This window comes from Lissotriton vulgaris, chromosome 11, assembly GCF_964263255.1.
Source record: "Lissotriton vulgaris chromosome 11, aLisVul1.2, whole genome shotgun sequence".
NCBI classification, from domain to species: domain Eukaryota; kingdom Metazoa; phylum Chordata; class Amphibia; order Caudata; family Salamandridae; genus Lissotriton; species Lissotriton vulgaris.
In genome coordinates this window covers 970,668,824-970,684,246 of record NC_141699.1, presented here as the reverse complement: position 1 = coordinate 970,684,246, position 15,423 = coordinate 970,668,824, and the positions used below count along the sequence as shown (strand labels likewise).

The 15,423-nt window shown below is 46.2% G+C and overlaps 1 protein-coding gene across 1 annotated transcript in view; it reads left to right on the top strand.

The window, feature by feature from the left end:
* Positions 1 to 5,848, top strand: part of SELENOT (selenoprotein T) — a 128,841-nt gene extending 122,993 nt beyond the window's left edge. Inside the window, exon 6 of the mRNA XM_086944156.1 lies at positions 5,154 to 5,848. The gene's annotated coding sequence lies outside the window, so the exon portion shown is untranslated. The remainder of the gene's footprint in view (positions 1 to 5,153) is intronic.
* The last annotated feature ends 9,575 nt before the right edge of the window (positions 5,849 to 15,423 follow it).

Below are 15,423 nucleotides of genomic sequence, written 5' to 3'. Positions count from 1 at the left end.
TGCGGTTTGTCTATTAAGGTAGCCATTTTATTTCCAACTGCTTTTTACATCTAGGTTTTAATATTATCCCCTTCCACGCTGATGACGAGCTGGGCTCGTCATGGCGTAGCCTCCTCGCACGCTGATGAAGAGCCCAGCTCGTCACGTAACATGCGCTTTTAAAAATCTCAGCGTACAAGCGGAATTCCGCTAGCGCGCATGAGGTTAAGTGATTATCACAGAATTGGGTCAGCTAAACAGATACAGGTTACCCAATGGTAATGTTTATGATTGTTAGTGAAAACGCAAATCATAAAAAAATTAAAAGAACCCAATCTGTACACAAATAACGGTTGCAATATATACATGAATGAATTTTAAATACAAACCATTTTTGAGGTGATGTGATGTTTTGGTCACTTCTGTCGGACGGGATGGTGTATTCTTTATGACAGTGTTAGGTAGTTGAAGTCCCCATTCTGTTTTGGGGGGGGGGAACAATGTTCAAAATTCAAAAGTAATCAGCTGCGTAACTAGTAGTTAGGTCTAAGCTCCGCATACAGGCGCAATAGAAGTAAAACACTTCCTTCCACTGGTGTATGTCGCCAAGGTGCTAACAAACCATCTCTAAGATGCAAAGTAAACAAGACTAATAATTTAGTTCATGTTTAGTTAATAAGCTACCATAGCGCTGTTGAGATATTGCCAAGAAGATATCAGGATCCTTTCCTGGCAGCATGTTTCCTCTGGACACAAGCCCCCATGGAATTTCCCTGATCTGTACCTCCCTTGTGGATTATGGACTCTGTGGCTGACCGAATTTGTCCCCAGCCTTGAGATCTGGATGTTGTATATCATATGTGTGAGACATGGGTTCACCAGCTCTTAAGGGGGTAGCATGGCTCGAGCAGGAAGGCAGCCAGGGGCTTGCGTGTAAAGCAGCTACTTGACACACACATCCAATGAAACACACAGTGGCGCAATAATGGAGACCATACCAGCAGTTGTATTTGAAAGAATCAAGATCTTTTATATAGGTTTTCAAATCGAGCGTTGCATTATTAATTCATCAGCATTTCATTGAAACATTTCATGAATCATGTTCAGGTTACATTTCCTGTAAATGGATGAACATTTCATTAGAATATTAACCAGCTCATCTAGCAGTGAAACACTAGCTAACCCCGCCTGTCGTATCACTCTCTGACAGGCAAAGGGGTATATGTATCAACCTGGAGGATCCTACAAGAAGCGACTATAGTAATGCATTTAAATAACACATCAAACCTCTCATGGACGCTTTTCCTTAAAGGTAATAAAACATATCGGCAAGTACTTATCAGTCTAACAAAGAACTCTAAAGAACACAACCTTTAGTCATTTGTGACCAGCCTTTCTTCTTGTGAACTCCGGTCGGCTTGCGACCTAGATCAGATCATCAGAATACTATGGAAGCCCACCTCTGCAAGAAAATTCAGTACAGTGAAGTGAATCTCCCTCTCATTTCAGGCTTGTAAATACGGTGCACTATGAACATTTCAGCTTGTAAATATGGTACACTAGGAACATTTCAAGCTTGTAAATATGGTGCACTAGGAACATTTCCGGCTTGTAAATAGGGTAGAGGAGAACGTGTTTAACCCTCCAACCTCCAAACTCGGGAAGCACATTCAGAAAGGGGCCAACGGGGCCCAGTCTCAATCCACCCCGGGGGAGGGGCGAACTCGGGCCACACTCTACCTACCGCCCTCCTCCCCGGAGGTTACCTGGTACCTTTAGCCCTCCGGGGCCCTCGCGTCAGCTGAAGTCGGCGGGAGAAGCTTCCGCCGGCTGGGGGGACCTCTCGCCGCCTGGCGCGGTGCTCAGGGGATGCAGGCACCAGCGCTGCGGCAAGGCAGATCCGTGATGCGGGGCAAACGGGAGGGGGCTCGCAGGCTCCACGGCCCCCCTCCGCGACGATCCTGGGCTTCCCCGATTGAAACAGAGGCACGGGGTCGGCAGCCAATTGCTGCGTGGCTCAGGCGGGGGCGCGGCCGATGACGCGGCTCGCGTCCCCCGTCACGTGATGAGGGGAGGCTGGCTTCGGGCCTAGCGCGGCCTGGTGAACTCGGTGCAGCGGTGAGTTGGCCTGGGAATTAGCACTTCCGGCCACAGCACTATGACGGCGGGCAGCGCTTCACAGGGTCAATTACGTTGCAGCAATTCAGAGTCAATTACTTCACAGCGCTTCACGGGGGCAATTACTTCACAGCTCTTGGCAGGGTCAATTTCTTCACAGCGCTTCACAGAGCCAGTTACTTCACAGCGCTTGGCAGTCAATTACTTCACAGCGCTTCACAGAGCCAGTTACTTCACAGCGCTTGACAAGGGGCATACAGGTCTGCCCAATTGTAGGCAGGGGATGCGCAGGGCAGCACAGTCCAGTACCTGATCCCAGAAAGCAGTCTTCTTGGCGCTTGGATGGCTCTGCGCCCTTGGTTGCTTGTTTCTTGAAGTTACTGGGGGGGGGGGGGGGTGATGAGTTGAAGGCCTGAGGAGTTTCCTCAGTCACTGCAGATGGACCCTGGGGTTCCCTACCACTGGGCCAGATCAGGGGGCTAGCTTAGGACACCTCACCCAGCTTAAGAGGCAGCACCTAAATCCTGTCACTCCCAGTAGCATAGGTTCCTCACTAGGCCCTCCCACCTAAACTCCTGTGTGTGTTCCCCAGGTCAGTGATGCCCCACCTGACTAGAAAGTTTCCCTCCTTTTCCTTGTATAGTGTCAGTTGGCAGTGGCAGTTGGTGCCACCCCTATTCTGGAAGGTTCCAGGAGCTTCCCTCATTCTAGCTATGGGCAGGCTGGTATGGCAACATTGTTTAAGGGTTCCAGCCAGCTCCTGGCTACTAGAGTGCGCCTATACAGACCACGCTGCAGTAGCAGGGGTCAGTGGCAGCCATGTTGGGGGAAGAGACCACCTGCACCCTGGCATTGATTAGCAATGGGAGAGTGCCCAGAGTCCTAAAGCCAACAAAAAGTAGGTGTGAAAAATGAGGCACGGGCAAAAAATACAGGGAAAGACCACCCTAGGGCTGACAGGTCTAACAATATGTAACTGAACTCCTTCAAGCATCCAGTCTGTTCACTGCCTGGTTTGCCTAAACAATGTCTTCAGTATTCTTCACAGACTTTTTGGATTCTGCCAGCCAGAGAGACCCAGAGTAACAACCCGTGCTCAATTCCTGATGTGAGTTCCAGAAATCCAAGAGCATCTCTTGGGGCAGGAAGACCAGCCCCATGGTGCCAGTCCACTAACCCAATCAGCACTGTGAACTCCAGTCCAGATTTCAGTCCTGGGTGCCGTTGCTGGTACACTTGCTGATCCTTCTGAAATAGATGATTCCTCTGTGGACCCACCTGTTAGACCACCTTCCACGGGCAGCTTGTGTGGGAGAGCTGGACACTGACCCCAACATTGGTACCAGTGACCACCAGACCCCCCACTTCCAGCTAGATGTTACCAGGAGTCATGGCCTGGGTTGGGCAGCGCTGTCTATACGGACACCAGGGTCATTTCACAGAATGAAGCAATTTAATCCTTGGTTGCACTCTTCCCCAAGCTAATACTAAGCCCAGACGTGTCCATAAAGCCCCAGTTTCTCAAGCTGCCATGTTGGTTTTGGATATAGCGCATAGGCCCTCGAGACTGTCCATTTTTTTTTGTTGCCAGCCAGTGCCATCATGGTAAGTGAATGTCTCTCCTGCTGTGGCAAGAGTTCCACTGCTGCAGTTATATTCTACAAGCTATGTGAAAGAAGAGTAGAACGGCGATACTTTGCCTCGGCAAGGAAGCAGCGGAGCATGAGTTTCAGGGGGAGGGGGGTTTGAAGGGGGTCCCGTCTGGCTGAGAAAAAGGGGTGATCCCAGAACTAAATTACCCAGTGCAATTTCCATAGGGATTTTTGAACCGTGCTACAACCAGAATGGCTGAACAGAATTGCACCAAATTTAGTAGAAAGCGCAATGTTAACCCAGAAAGTGTGCTTTATGTGATTTTGGTGTAAATCTGTGAAATCGGTGTAATGGAAATTTTGCTCCAGCCAAATGAATGTCAATTACGGCATTGAGCCTGGTTCATGGATGTTAGACAAGAGCCTAGATAATCCTTATTGCTGCCGAATGGCCAAGACGGTGCTGTTACACTGGTATATTTCACCTCTCCAAAGCACCTCACAGAAGCCCAAAATCCAGACCAAATTGCTGAGATTTTTCCATTTGACTCTTAAGAACCTTGAACTTGCCAGCATGGTACCTTTGTTCATGCATCATGGCTTCTTGAAGTTGGCAAAAGACTGCATAAACATTATTAAACTATATAAAAGGCTGTAGACAAGGCCATCCTATTCTTGTAGATGCAAAACGTTCTTCCAGTATTGCCAACAGAAGAGCGTAGACTTTGTCTGCTACAAATTGAAGTTTGTGTAATTATGATCACATTTGCGAAAATTATGCAGAATTAAGCACAATCACAAATTTCAGATTTGGCACTTGGTGCTATATTTGAGCATGAAATGCATCTTTGCGTCCATTTTGACACGAGGAAGACATGTTTTGCACAAAAAAAAGTGCAAAAAGTACAAACACCAGCTGCTTATCTATTCAATCATTCCGTTTGTTACCATGCACGTGCTTAAATGCCTTTCTGGGAATAGCTCTTAATTATCGATGTGGCATAATATCGTAATTTCAGAAATTTCATGTAACAAATTTAACACAATTATCCAATATTCTGCCAGCGTAATGGAAATATGGCTTGGGTCTACTCAAAATGCCAATGGCAGCATTGAACCTCGTTCACCTCCGACCTGGTCTCTGTATGTTTAATCATAACTTTGAAGGATGTTTGCGATTTGTGGGTCTTCCCTCAGTTACTTGAAACTTTCCGTCGCTTATTAGATCATCGAAGTTGCATTTTTTGTTAACCTTTTTTTGTGAACGTCTTTAGCAATGTCATTCTCTTTTGATAAACTTAGTGATTTGTTTATCTCAGAGTGGACTAACAAAAGTGGATTGATTGTACTGTTCTAGTTTTCAGGCTTTTCTACTTCTTTAGTACAATCAATTAATGTATTCAGTTAGTTTTAATTTGGTGCGGGTCTTCTGCTCTGATTTATATTTTTTATCTTCTCTTTCAGACCTATCCGTGGATATTTAAAGGCAGCAGCGTGGCTGAGGTTTATGAAGGCCTGCACTGAAGACAGATGCTGTTGGTGCAGGCTGGATGCGTTTCCTTGTAGTCTAGCTGTTCCTCTTGAATACATTGGTGGAAGACCGCGCCTAAGTGCTGGCTTAGCCTTGCGCTCTTCACAGGAACGGAGTGCAAAACTATTTGTATAGTTTCAGCCTTATGGATATACACACCTTAATTTAAAATATAGTTACAATAACAATGCTGGCATTAATTGTATTTTTATTTTCTGTCATGTTTTACTTTCAAATGGAATTGAGTTACTTAAGGATTTTTCTGCGATCTGTTGTCCTTTTTATATGAATTTATTCTTGTATAGTTTTATTTGAAGCTTTAATAGTTTGGATGAGCCTGATGACGGTTTTATGTACATGACAGTTGGATTAGTAAAAATACCTGACTTGATCAGAGGTGCATATTTTTAAAAGTATATGACCTAATTATGTGATGTATAATATATACAACTTTATGAACTAAATTATTTGCAAATAATGACATCATTGTGTGACTGCAGAAACAAAGACTATCCAATTAAAATCTGTGCCCAGCTAAGTCTTGCAACTCAGTTATGGAATTTTTTAATGTGATCCTGTTTACCTATTAAAGACGCAAATTAAATTGCATTAAAAATATGAGAATAGGCATGGCTTGTTTGGACGCTTTTTTACTGCTGCTCTTTGCATTTAATGTTTCATTTAAATGTGGTTTATGCTTAGTAACTCAGTAGTCGTCCCTTAAATTAGTCTTGTCCTACGTAGCATGTTGTAACCGCAGCAGGGTCTTGCTTTTATCTCCCTTATCGGTTTCTCCCCATTATAGAGAAATATGTATCCAACTTTCTATGCAGAACATAGATTTTTACTCTAGGTGCTCCAGGTAATGCAGAATAGTGCCATTAAATGCGGCAGATGTTTGAACATATTACCCCACTACTCCTTAGCTCTTTCTCCTGTGTCTGCACTGAGTCTGTGACATTTGCAATGCAATTTATTTAATATTCTGTTCTCCTAATTTGTTCGTGTCCTGGAAGTGTATGTAATTGATGTGGGGAGATAGTAGGGCGAAAAGGCAAAGAAATAGAAGTAGGGACAGATTTTTGCTGCATAGTGTGAACAACCCAACCTATACAAGCCAATAAAATACACAAAAACATAAAAACACACAAAGTTACGCCACATCGACTGTACAATAATTTACAATATTTCGTTTTCATCTCTTCCTTCTTATCCTTCCTTTCCAATGTAACATCCATCCTCTAAAAGTGTTGCTCACGGCAATCTTGCTAACTCACTTGGCTGTGATTATTAGCCGTCCTATGACACTGCAAGTCCTGGGGGCCTAGCCACTATACAGGTCACAAACCAAGACACCTACCGTCACCCTGCAACCTGGACAGATGGTACAATATCATTTGAAAACAATCACAAAAGAGAAGATGTCTCAAATGTCTTTGATCACTCTAGGCCTCAGGTTATAACGAGTCCTATTCAGCACAGTCTGATCCTGGAATAGCGTCTGCGGATCCGTAGTGTCCAATCGGAGATGTGGTGGTACAGCTTCCTGCAAAACGTCGTTGTCTTCTTTCTCCGACCGAGTTCCATCCAGGCGTGCACTACTGAAAGGTACAAACCGGGGGACCCTTTCGCTTTCCGAATCGCCTACACCTTTGCGGACCCACTGGTCAAAAGGCAAAGGCAAGGGCACCTTCTTGCAGTGCACGCCGTGGATCCAATTCTTCTTTCATGCGACTTTCACTGCTGTACGCGTCACCAGGAGAACTTGTCGGGCGCCCCCCAGCGAGGTTCCAGATTCTTCGTCCTCTGGAAATTTTTTACACAGACCCAGTCTCCGGGTTGGATGGAATGACCTGGGTCTGTGGAAGCCTCTGGTAAAGCGTTTTGAACCTGTTGGTGAAGAACATGCAATTTAGTGGTGAGGTCATGTAAGTAATCAATCAAGAGTGGATACTGTATATCAGAATATTTTTTCGGTCGAGGGACTCCCCAGACGTTAGCTGGGCGCCCAAAAACAACTTTGTATGGGCTAAGTCCCAAACGTGAATGTACAGCTGTTCTAGTGGACAGGAGAGCCATAGGTAAAGCATCCGGCCAAGCAAGACCCGTGCTGGCCTGTACCTTTGCCAGTTTAAGTTTGAGAGTGCCATTATAGCACTCTACCAAACCTGCTGACTGAGGGTGGTTTGCCGCATGGAATTTCTGCTCAATACCTAGACCTGCACACACTTTTTGCATGATTTGACCCACAAATTCACTTCCATTGTCACTCCAGACAATTCGCGGCAAACCAAACCTCGGGTAGAACTCTTTTAAAAGGACTTTGGCAGTGGACAAAGCAGTGTTGTCTTTCAGGGGGTAGGCCTCTATCCATCTGGAAAAGGCACACACCACCACCAGGACATATTTGAGATTATTGCATCGCTCCATGTGAATGTAGTCAATTTGCAACACCTCAAAAGGATATGTTGAGGGAGCAAAATGACCTGCCGGAGTTGGTGTTCCCTTTCCTGGATTATGCATCAGACAAACAATACAATGCTTCACCAAATTATCTGCACATTTTGGAATCCCTTCATTCATCCATACTGGAGCTTGCATATTCCTTTCGCACTGATGTGGGCTGGACCATGCGCCATAGTAACTACGGGCAGTACATAGGCGTCTGGTAACAGCCAACGCTGATGTTCAGACAGTTCTGTCCAACATCCAGTCGCTTCTAACATTCCTGTACTCTTTCTATTTGCTCAACTCTTTCTCTGTAGCCTCTCCTTGAATCAATCTCATACTTTCTACTGTGTCCTCACACATTCCTCCTTCTCTGACCCAATTTGCAGGGCCCGCAACATACATGCGACTTGTAGAATCTCTGGCTGTATCTTTCGCTACCTCGTCCGCAAAAGCATTCCTGTGACCCACATCCTCAGTAATCCTCTTATGCGCACTACACTTTACAAATGCTATTTGAGTAGGCAAAGTAAGTGATTCGAGAAGGTCAGTTACCAACTGACCATGCTGTATTTTAGTACCGTGGGAGGTAAGGAATCCTCTTTCCTTCCATATACAACCAAAACTGTGGGCCACACCAAACGCATACAGGCTATCGGTTTACACATTCACTCTCTTACCCTTAGATAACACACACCCTCTAGTCAAAGCTATCAGCTCAGCTGCCTGAGCTGAATTATGCCTAATGCGTGCTGTCTCCTCTATTGTGAGCAAGGTGGTAACAGCATAAGCTGAAGTTATCTCACCATTGGGGAGTTTAAAACAAGAACTATCCACCCATAGGATCCAATCCGGGTCCACAAGTGGTGTATCTTTCAGGTCAATCCTACCTTTTGTCTCCTCCTCTGTACAGAGAAAACAATAGTGTTGCTCCTGAATATCTTTTTCTTCTGGGAGAGGTAACAATGTAGCTGGATTTAAGGTATTACATCGTTTGTGTACATGACTAGCCAAGAGCGTCAGCTCATATCCGGACAAACGAGCACTTGTAAGATGCTGCGTTTTCATCCTATTTAGCAGGGTATCCACTGCATGTGGTACCATAACAGTAAGAGGGTTATCCAGTACCATTCCAGCAGATTGACGAATGGAAACTGCTGCTGCAGCTCTCAGGCAACTAGGTTATGCCTTGGCTACTGGGTCTAATGTAGCTGTAAAATAGGCACATGGCCGCTGTTTATCTCCAAATTGTTATTAAGACTGACAACGCACAACCCTCTCTTTCATGGACATAGAGAGTGAAAGGCTTACTGTAATCCGGAGTACCAAACACAGGAGCAGAGCACAAAGCAATACGTAAATCAGTAAAACTCTTCTGACATTCGTCAGTCCAAGGAGGGGGTTGGGATGGGTCTTTCAAAGTAAGTGCCAACAAAGGTTTGGCCAACAAAGAACAATTTAGAATCCACTGTCTACAATAAGAGGTAATGCCCAGAAAAGCACACCCACCTCTTTGTGTGGATGGTACAGACATTTGTACAATTGCTTGGATACGTTCTGGGGTCAATCGCCTTCCCTCCTTTGACAAGAGATGACCTAAGTAGGTAACACCTTGGCGGGCATATTGTAGTTTAGAAAGTGAAACCTTATGATGATCAGACAAGTGATCCAACAGTAACATTCTTGCAAACATCCTCTGAATCAGCAGCAACCAACAAATCGTCCACATACTGAATAAGGGTGGCACCCGGGGGCAAAGGGAAAGCATCAAGCTGAGATTTCAGGGCTGACTATAAATGGAAGGACTCACAATAGCCTTGAGGTGCACATTTGAACCGGAAACATCGGCCTCCTAAAGAGAAGCCAAAAATATCCCTGATTTCCTCCGCAATGGGAATGCTGAAGAAGGCATTTTTGAGGTCAATAACAGAGAACCAAGCAGCCGAGGCAGGTATCATCGTCAATAAGACGGTGATATCTGGGACGACAGGAAACTGGGGTACAACAATTTTATTAACCTCCTGAAGATCAATCACAAAGCGATAAACTGGAGGCTAAGAAGGATCAGTGCGTTTAAGAACAGGGAGAACAGGACTATTGCACACATTTCCTCTCGTCTCTTCAACCACACCCTTCTGAACTAAATCAAAAATGATATCCAAAAGAGCTCTCACCATCATTGGAAATTTTGTATTGAGGGATGCCTGGTAATTTAACATTAGGCTTGAGGGTGACCACAAAGGGTGAAATCTGGAGACGACCAACATCCTTTGGACCCGTAGCCCAAAGTGTTGCAGGAAGAGAGAGCAATTCAGGTGGGAGTTGGTCTTTAGACAAAAACAAAGAAATCATTCTTTCCCCCAAAGTAAGATGTACACCAGAAGGGGAACAATGTAACGTTGAATACAATCTTTTCAATAAGTCCAAACCCAACAAATTCTCGCCGCAACCAGTCGTAAAAATGAGCGGAGCCTCCAAATCATATGGACCAATTGAAATAGGCAAAGGGCAAGAAACCGGGTTATGAATTGGGGCGCCAGAAAATCCTACAGATACATTCGTTAAGCCAGACAAAGGTGCCCCAGGGAGTTTGGAGTGAATGATAGAACTTCTCATCGCACCAGTATCTAAAAGAAATGGCTCTGAAACACCCAGTGTATTGACAGTAACATAAGGCCCAATCTGATCTACTGGAATCGATACAACTGCTCACTTTGTCTATGGCTGTCCTAGTTAGCGTGAAAACCTTCGTTCTCACCTTCAACATAATAGTCATCATTGTAATACTGTGCAGACTGAGCATTTTGCTGATCAAAATAATTCCTAGAATTTGGAGGGGGAAAGGAACGTTGTGTTGAAGGCAACACACCTCGTCCTCTACCCCGGGCACTGACTGGAAACCACAACAGCCTCATGGAGCAGATAGCCCTCCATTACGCTGTAATAAAACCGGGCAACTATTCTTAAAATGACCTTCCTCCTTACAATAGGCACATTGATTAGGACCTAGCAAAGGTCGCGAAACAAAGGGCTCAGGCTTTTGAAACAGCTTCTGAAACTGTGGAGGCTGTTGAAACTGGCGCTGAGCAGAGCGAGGAGGATAAGCCTGTTGCAGAAGAACCTTCGTTTTCAATTCTTTAGTCTTTTTCTCAAGTTTGTCCTTTTCTTCCTTATCCCTGTTCTCATAATATTGAGCAGTGGCCAATATCTGGGCAGAAGAGGAAACAGCCCATGAACTCTCTGAGTCTTCATTTATGTGACAACTCGGGAAGCAAATTAAACACGAATTTATCTACAAATAATCGCTGTCCACCCTCCGTACTCATATCCTGACCACTATGATCAATAAACTTCTCGTCAAACCTAGTAAAGAAGTCGGAGACACTCATCTTTCTTCTGTTTACACGCAGCTAGCTTATCCCAATTGGCTCGTAAGGCGGGCATCATTGTTTTCATTAAAGTAATGATCCTACCAGGGAGTTCTGTAATCAAAGCATCAGGCTTAGCACCACCCACTTGGGCTCCATCCGCGGCAGTTATAGCAGCCCAATCACCACCCAATTCTTGGGCGTGGTCCTCCCTTCGAATTCGAGCCCATAACGCTTGTGGGACTAAATTTCCCATCAACATGTCAATATCGGCTAGATTCATAATACAAGCATCAACAGTCTGGGACAGCTCTTTATAATAACCAGCAGGGTTTTTGCGGGGGTCCGGTAGAGACTGTTTAAGAGCTAAAACTTCAGATCTCTTCCAGGGGACATGTACCCATATATGCTGAAAACGAGCGGGTATACGTGGATAAGCCCCCTGGGGTGCAACCTCTTCCCTCCACACCGGAGGAACTTCTCTCATCGGGTAATGTTTCAATTTCTTCCTAACAGCAGGATCAGGTTCAAGACCAGTCTGAGAAGAAAATAAGTATCTAAAAGTGACAAGTGTCCTTACAGCGTCGTCAACCTTAGAACCCACAATGAGTCCCTTATCGAAATTAGCCTGAACATCCAACAGACCCTGGGGAGCTAAACCCAAATCCATATCCTCACATCCTTTGACAAGAGTGTCACACATAACATTAAAAACATATCTCTGCGTGGGCGCATCCCATTGGTAAAAAGTGTCCATGATATTGTGCACACTATACTGGGGACCTTTCATGATCCATTTGTGAGCGAGAGAGTCCAACACCACCCGCTCATCGGAAACTGGAATCTGACTACGAGACTGTCGTCGAGAAAAAGCAGGAGTCTTGCTCAAAGACCCAAAGAAGGGGGAAAAGAGACCAGAGACAGTATCTGTTAATCGTTTACGTACAGTAGGAGAATTGGACATAAGAACAGGTATTAGGCGATGCAGGAGAAGAACTGACAGTTATAAGGGGAGCCGAAGGCAAAGGAGATTGAGGTACAGGAGATGGTGGCAAAGGAGTCGGTGGCAAAGGAGGTGGGGGTGGCAATACCGGAAGGGGCAAGTGCGGAAGAACCGGAACAGGTGGAAGAGCAACAAGCGGCTGGGCAGGCGGTAACAATGGGGGTGCATTATCACCTTGTACATAGGGCGGAGGCAATCTCAATAAGTGAGACATCAAGGGGTCTCCCTCAAGATCCTTACATTTATCTGGAGGGGAAGTAGGCAACATTGGATAGTATCTATCTATCGCCATATGATGTTGTCTCTCTGAAATTTCCATAGCATGATCAATCTCATTATCTTTAAACTGCTGGGCAGCCTGAATAATCATCATACCTTGTGCCTTCTTATCTCGTTTTGCCTGCTTAATTGCTTTTTGTTTGGCTTCCCTGCGCCAAAGGCAGAAAGAGTCAAACATTGCCGGCCGGGCTTTTCTTTTAAACAAGATCGCTTCCAAATTGTCTACTATGCCAGGCTCAAAACTACCATTCTGTGGCCACTGTAGAACACCATCTGTCTTTGTGTATCGGATCCATGTCTCATTAAAGGCAATGGGGCCAATACCATGTTTTGAATAGAGCTCATAGGTGGGAGTTCCAACCGGAGGAATTGGACAAGAGTCCTCCAGCCGGGAATCCCTATCGCAATCAAAGCAACAAAACTTCCTAAACTTACTCAGACCAGGCATCGTTATTTCACTAGTCTGTTCACAAACATCAAGGGGTTAAATCAAATAACACAGCACAAACGTACTCACCCCTTGGCTTTGGCTTTTGCAATAGCCAAATCAAAAACCCAATAGAGAAACAAACAAAACAAAGTAGTGGGAGCTACCCATCAATACTTAACTAAATGTCTTCTTACGCCAACAGAGGTTCGTCGAACGTCTCGCGATACCAATCATCACCGAAGGGACCAAGGCAGGGCAGCAGTCGTCAGCAGCCATCAGAAAGGAGAAACCGCACTGCAAAAGACCTTTGGACCACTTCGACATGCAGGGGTCACTTGACATGGTTCGCGATTCCTCTGGAATTTTCTTGCGGGCTCCTCACAACCCTCGGGCTGAACCGCTGCCTCTGAAGCCGCCCCACGTTGGGCGCCATTTGAAGAACCAGGGCCTTATGGGCCTGGAGGCGCAGGGCATGCCTTAAATCTCCGAGTTCACCTGCCTTGTCGAACAGAGACACAAGACACTCCGTTGGGCGTAGAAGATCAGGTTTATTAGCTGCAGCTAAGCACAGTTGTCCAAGAAGTACACTCTGTATGTTCTCAGGAGACTGCCACTTTACTCTGTGGCGCACAATCTTTTATAATACACAGATCTACGAAGAACACTCTCAGTGTATACATGGTCAACCAATGAGAAAAGTTTGAAAACAAGATATCGAGTAACCCAAATAAGCCCCTCTCTCAACTCTGTTTGTCACCCCTCCCCGCAAGTTAATCAGTGGAAGTGTCTACAATTCGATTCGCAGGTGACAGGACACATTTGCATGCCTTAAAGGACAGTTGTGAAATGAGAGAATACAAGGAGAGAATAGTGAAGGCCAGCAAATAAGATAAAGCCAGGAAAGAATGGTGCGAGCCAACAGATAGTTAAGACAGGGATCAGTCAACCTAGACAAGGATTAGTGGACTCTGCCAGACCCTGACACTGGTTTCGTAAACCGAGGCAGGGGGTTATTTGACACGTTGCAGTTCGAAAGGCAAAAACACTTCGTTCGCCGTGCTGCCTGAGTGAGGGCAACGCAAAATGCGGCGAAACACAAAATGGCGGCGGAATACGGAACAAAGTTGAAAACTGAAGAACCCCACACTGCAGCCGCTCTGCTGGTGAGGCTCTGTAGAGAACTATAATAATAATAGGTCCACTTATAAAGCGCAATGGTTACACTTATGCCAGTGTGTTCCCGCACTGCGTTAGAGTTTGCCAGTAATCAGACGCCCACTACCCTCACCCTACTAAACTTGGGGAAAGAGAAACTTTTTCAGTTTTTTCCTGAAGCATCTCTCCTGGGCCTCTATCCGGAGCTCCATTGGGAGAGCATTCCATTGCTTGGCCGCCAATAGGCGGAAGGACCGATCTCCCATCCTGGCTTTCTTAATGGCTGGTACGCACACCAATCCTACCCCACCTGACCTCAGCTGACGTGTGGGGACATAGGGGGGTCAGGAGATCCGACCGATACGGAGGGGCCCTTCCCTGCAGGATCCGATGACAGACACAAAGTGCCTTGAAAGTGACTCTTTCTTTAATCGGGAGCCAGTGTAACGTGGCCAGGGCTATCCTAGCCGATGCCCTTCTCGGGCGCCTCAAAATAAGGCGGGCTGTCGCATTCTGCACTCCCTGCAGACGGAGCATACACTTGGTTGTTGCGCCTAGATAAAGGATGTTACCATAGTCCAGACGCGACGTCACCAGGGCATGAACCAGAGTCTTCCTAGCCGCCACAGGGAGTAAGTCCAAGGTTTTACGCAGGACCTTCAGGATCCCAAAACAGGCACCTGCCACCCGTCTGGTTGGATAGTCGAATGACAGACTGGGATTTAACCAAACTCCCAAGTTCTTTGCCTGCACACAGGGCGTAGGTGACCCCCCCCCCCCCCCAAGTCCTGGGGCCACCATGCCAATGACAACACATTCGGGCCCTTACCCACCACAAGCACCTCTGTCTTGTTGCTATTCAACTTCAGGCAGTTCTTAGCCATCCATGCAGCCAATTATTGCATGCATGCCATGAAGTTGGAGGCAGCCGACTCCGGTGCCTGGGTCAGGGAGACCACCAGGTGCGTTTAATCGGCATAGGATACGACTCTGATCCCGAACCCCTCAGCAGTCTCCGCTACGGGAGCTACATAGAGATTAAACTGGGTCGGGCTCAGGGTGGAGCCCTGCAGCACTCCCTGGTTCGGTACACAAGGGGGTGGTGATGGATGGAGAATCTGAACCAATCAAACACTCACACCCAGTCAACAGATCTGGGTTTAATCCATCACCGTTCTTTAGCCCCCTTTTGTACTGGGGTGGCAGAGTGGGCTAAAGAACGGTGATGGATTATGCCCAGATCTCTTGACTGGGTGTGAGTGTTTGATTGATTCAGATCCTCCGTCCATCACCGCCCCCTTTTGTACTGCTTTGTTTGCCATAAGTTGACAGGGTATGCTCAGACGTGAGTCCCTTGCTCACTTTGCCACTGGATCCAAGTAAGCCGGGCTGAAGACGGCTGAAATGCCAGAAACCGGTCCTCGGTTGCTTGTTTCCGGTCCAGGGAAGGCATGGCTTGGCAGTTCGGCTGGACTAAACAACTCTTTGTTGCCTTTTCACCACAGCACAAAGGCAACCCC